We start from the raw sequence: 6000 nt of genomic DNA, 5'->3' as shown, positions 1-6000 counted from the left end.
TCTTTTCTTGTAAACATTCCTCAGTAAAACTTTGCTTCTATGAGATGATGTAAGTGAAACACATCTCTTGGAAATTCCTCCCATTCTGTATCTGCCCATTCGCAGTCCACACTGGTTCTTTCCTTCTCTGAAATCATGAGATGATTCATTTGCAGCTGGGACTGAGCAGGATTTTTCATATCATCACATATAATGTCTTAAGAACATACTTTACTTGTCAACATAGGAAAAAGAAACCTCTCCCTCTGCCCCAGTAAGAAAACAGAAGTTTAGGTGGCTGAATGACAAAGATGAAGTTACGTGTGACATGATCATAGTTTAAATATGTATCTGTGCACAGTTGTGTTGGTATTGTTTTCATGCTACTGTCAGTCTTAAATATAACATATATACTTAGTAACTGTATGTTGTACTAAACACTGACATATTTTTTCACCATTGTTTGTCATTCTTTTCTAAATCTGAGAGTATAAAGGTTTAAGAATGTTTATTTAGTTCTGTTAGTCAATAAGCCTGAATGATACAATAAAAAAGCATTGATCTGAATTGTGTTGTATACAAACATTTGACACATTTTGCCAGTCACTACTGTTGTTAGAAAAGAGTTCTTTATCTACAGCATTATATCCAGTACATTTTCTGTTTCCTTCAAGAACATCTTATAATACAAAAGAATCAATTAAAAGCACCTTCATATAAGGAAATTCATATTCAAGGAAGGAAGCATTGTTTGATAGAGGTCTCAATCAGACAAAATAGTGGTTGTGCTCAATTGACAAGTATCCACAGGTTCCATGGTATCTTGGGTCCCCTCTTAAACTAACCATTCTCTTTTATTCCATAAAACAGTGTAGCACCAGTGATAGACCTTTTATGGGAACATTACTTACCCACTGTTTAAGGTACTGAAGTCTCCTTCAGTACTGAGTACATCTCACTGGCAGATGTCCGCCTTACAATATCTTCTGAGGATATGTAGAAAATGTATATGCATGTTTTGTCCATAACTTGTCTTTTTTTTATACACATAATACAAGGTACAACAGGAATTTATTACTAAAACAGGTTGGCAATGGCTGAAAAGTTATGCAAATGAAGCGTATCATCCTTCAGCCCACAGATTTGTTATGTTTCATGTTCACTCCATGTTGAGCAGAGAAGAACACTTGGAACATATGGAAAAACTGAAGGTGATTAAGATAAAGCTATTCTGAAGCCTGATTTTGCATTCAATAGTGTTGTTTCCATGGTAACTCCTGCATCACATGGCACCTGTGTGCATGACACAAAGGCATCCCTTAAAGCTACACAAATACTAACAGGAAGGGCAAACTTCAGTGTTTCTTTTATCACTATGAAGTGAGCATTTTACTTCCATGACAAACACAAAATTTGCCGTAATTCACTGGGTACTTAAGATGTGACATTGTAAACAAAGTTATTCACAAGTGAAAAACATTAACATCTAAGGATGAAAAAAAGAAGGGTTTCATGGGAAAGGAAGAGAGCAGTGGGCTAAAGGGACAGCTGGTGCGTGTGTGTTACCTGATACGGGAGTCTGCTCTGTTACTATTTTGTTGCTGCTTGGCAAGGCAGCAAATGATATCTACTAGTAAGTAATTCACTGAATGAGGCACGTGCATCATCCAGCTGTATCCATGCCTCCAGCCTTTCTGTGAACAAACTTGAAGAAGGCAGTTTCTACAGAAAATCCTTTAGAACCCACCAGAGGTGAGGAGGCTGACAGGATTATACAGAAATTACTTTAAAACTTATAGAATTTATCTGAGTATCTGTCCTTCTTATTTCTTACATTATCTTACAAGATTCTATAATGTGACTTCTACTTCCTAATGAAATCTGTAAGATAAAAGAAAAACATAACATTCTGTTAAATTCTATAGGTTTACCTTTATGATGGTCTCTTTGCCCTTTTTAATTTCAGTCTTATAAAAATCTTACATAAAACCACACAGGTGCCTTCACAGAAAATATGGATTCTTTTCCTTTCAAATTCTCAATCTATAAGTATATATTGTGTCCACTGAAAGGAGATATGCAAGGACAGATAATGGAAAATAGTATTATGAGCAAGATCTGAGTACCAGTGCCAAAATAACATGTGTATGTATACATATGTATTCAGATACATACACATATACCTATATGGAGCAGATGTGTGTTTGAAGGGGGCTGATTAAAATCTTCACCTGATGACAGTAGTTGCCCTTGATTCAAATATACTGGTTCTGAACTAAAAATCTGTATAATATATTGAGTCTTAATACTGAAATTCTGGTATCTCTGGGACAGGCAACAGAGAGAGAGCTCCTCCAGACTAAACTATAATTTATATAACATATGTATGTGACACTAGATATAAAGGCATCTAGTTCTGGTACTATGAATTTTGCAGGGCCCTGTAGTCTTTGAAGATAGATCTGACCTGTGCATGTCTTCTTTTAAACAGCTTGATATGACCATATCACTTGCTGCCTACGTTACACATTTAACAAAATGTGCCTATATTTTTGAGAGGAAGTTCCAAGGAATGATTATACATTAGCTTTATGTAGTTAACACTGAAAATAGAAAAGGAGGAACATTCACAGTAGACAGATACCCACATAGGTGTATTTTGGTTTTAGGTATCTGTATAATAACTTTCAGTCTTAGCATGATAATTTAATTTTCTTTCCATTCTGTTCCAGCTTGTTCCAAACACTGTCCCATCTGGCACAGAAACGTCCAGTTCTCTGTTGGAAACCAAATATTTTTCTTTCCAGGGGCAGACATTCTTCAGTCAAGTTCAACTAAGTGGTCCACAGGGGAGCTGTCTCTGTTGTCCAAGCTAGCAAGATACATTTATGAGCCAGTATCAGTAAATAAAGAAGGCAAGCTATATCTGTCCTCCAGCACTTGAGGTCACTGAGCAATTCCAGAACCATAAGTCAGTGATCCAATGGAATTTCCCGTTCAAAATACTAGGGCACATTAGAACATATCACAAGCCAAAACGTTGGATTCTTAGTGCGTTCCCACAAAAACAAACAAACAAAAAAACCCGAAAACATGAATCAGGTTTTTCTGTCTGACATATGTTGCATACATTTTTTGTAATTCTGTGAAAAAGTACAGAGAGGGTCAGAGAGAGAAATTCTTTGAATGCAAAATATCATGTGTCTTTTAATGAACTCCACAGCCTATGATGAGCCATACAGCTGGTATGAGTCAAGTCAGAGATTTTATTCATTGTCTAAAACAGGGGGATGCAGCACGGGTAAGGAGAGGTACCAGGGAGGGCCCATAGGAAAACAACCTCCCCTGTAAGGGCATGCTAACAGAAGACCAGAAAATAATTCTCCTGGGCAGGTAGAATGCGCTCCAGCCCCAAGGATAAGCTGCAAGCCCTGCCAGCCTCATGGCTGAGTAGGGATGAGGAAACAAAAGTAGAAAATTGATTCTTTTTGGTGGAAAGAGTGCGGTTTTATTCTGTGGGACTACTTACAGGGTACCGACTGTATGAGAAATATGATAGAGGTCATTTTAGCTAAACAAATGTATAATTGATTATCCAGCCACTGCACGTCACTACACAGAAAATGAATGTATTGCTTTGGGACCTAATATTTATTCAAATATAAGACCACGAGTTAAAAAAAAAAAAAAAAAAAAGCAATTATAAAGCACTATGATCTATTCTTGTAAATTACCTATTGTAATTTGAGCTGTAAACAACAATGACAAATGACTGTCCTCATTTCAAGGATATGAGGTGCATTACATAATGCAGATCTATAGAGTTTAGAACCATTAATCATCATCATCTGGCAGCACCATTTATGTTAATCCTGTTTATGAAAGAAGAGACCTGCTAAGACATACTATTTTAGGCTTTTCTTCTTTCAGTAAATATTCTTTAGAAGCAAATGTCTGTAATCTGAATTTATGTTTAGCCTGAAAAAAATGGGAAAATAGCCCAGATGTAATCACAGCAAAGAAATGTTGACATCCATGATAAAAAAGAATTAAGACTATTTTTACCACTTATCTATTACTATGTTAATTACCAGCTAAATGTTGTTATAAAATTACAACACTGTGTTACCTGATAGTTTTAAGATTATACCTTATGCAAAAAAACGAGGGGCCACTGAGTTTTTCTCAAAAATTTATCACTGTCTTGGAAGGTATACAAAGTTCGTCAAGTTTTCTGTGAGGTTCTCCCTTTCTATATACAGGACATCGTCGACATCATAGAAGACCAGATTTCACTGCTAACAAAAGTAATTCTTAATGATATCAGTATATAAATACACATTCAAACTGAAATAACATGAGTTTATAATCATATGCAGTCATAAATATTTTTTATTAAATCTGTCCCCTATTGATGAATGATGCTCAGTATCAGGTTAGATCAGGAAATTTTTAAGGTTTCTTAATTGTTCTTTTTCTTTACTGAATTACAGTAAACCCTTTCGATTTTATGGATGAACAGACAGATGTCTGGCAGGAAGAGGAATTTACCTAAGATGTGAGATTCAGGTTCAGTCTGCAGGTCTGCCATTCATCCCTGTATCAGGAATCTGCTTCAACCATCAGGAAATCAACTTTACAGTGGTTTTTCTGAAGTAGACATGGGTTATGACTTTTTGTTATTGTATATTTTGTTTAAATTCTCTGCAACAAAGCTGTGAAGCTGAGTACCCAAAATCCTGGATAGACAGAATAATCATTGGACTAGACCTGTATAGCCGTTTCTCTCATACCTAGCAGTCAGGGACTAAATTAAGATGAAGAAGGAAAAGTCTAGGCCCAGCACCTAAATAAGGCAGAAGAGGCTCCTGAATGTGCTGTTTATCTCCCAAGAGAGTTTCACAATCACAAGGCTATTACCTATTATACCTCTTGCTCTCTTGGAGTTTTGCATTTCAGTAAAAGTCCTGTTGAAGCACCTAGGTTCTTGCAAGCACCTTAGTATACAGTGAATGAGTTTTGTCCAGCTAAAAAATTGTTTCATTGAAGAATTCAGTCAGCTGCATTCCCAAGTGTTTTGCATTAATCTTTAAGGACAGAGACACAGAGAAGAGCAAACAAGATCTGAGATTATAACTAAGTGAAATACAAGGTTTCTCATTAACTGGGAAAAAAATACTTTTTTTATCAAATTGAATTGAGGTGAAAAATGCAGTAATTTTATTATTTTTCCTATAGATTCTGGGCAGTTAAGTAACAATAAGTATGTTTTTTCTTAATAAAAATACATTCCCCTGCCACATTAGCTTACACTTGCTGATATGTTGTAAATTCAACTTGTGGACTCCAATGAAGTAGCTCTTTTTCTCTGGTAAAGCCCTTAATTCTGTGGTACCAACTTCTGTGGTACCAACAAATTTAATGGCCAAAACATATGCAAATCTAGAAGACCAGACAGCTCTGCAAACAGCATGGCATGAAAATGAGAGCTAAAAAATCAGTTAGAACCTTTTCACCAAAATTAACTCTTTTGTGAGTAAGAAGATGTCCTGCTCATGGTAGAAAAGCTGTTTCTGAGGTGGCATTCTTACCACTTGTTACATTGGAAATACACTGTTCATTGCAATGAATGCCAACTAATATGCCAGTTAAGACCAAGGTGATTACGTAACTCTCCATATTTTGTTGAAGTACAGTACTGATGCAAAGTGGATCTTTAACAGGCAAACTCTCCATGAGCACTAACATAAAAGAACATTGCACACTTAAGATGTAGATTTCTTTTTTGGAAAGAATTGGCCTTGAAATGCACAAGAACTGTGGACATATTGGAAAAGTTGAAACAAAATCAATCCTTTTAAAATGGTCTGCAATGGCACTTACTGCCTGTTCTGTTTTACCAATGCAATTTCAAATAACCTTGGGCACGCTTGCATTAAGGATTTTTGCATATATGCAAACACTAGGTAAATTGCTACATCATTATGGTATTTGCTGATTGCAAACCTTTAGAAGCAATCT

This window comes from Psittacula echo (genome assembly GCF_963264785.1).
Source record: "Psittacula echo genome assembly, chromosome: 1".
NCBI classification, from domain to species: domain Eukaryota; kingdom Metazoa; phylum Chordata; class Aves; order Psittaciformes; family Psittacidae; genus Psittacula; species Psittacula echo.
This window is presented reverse-complemented; position numbering follows the sequence as displayed.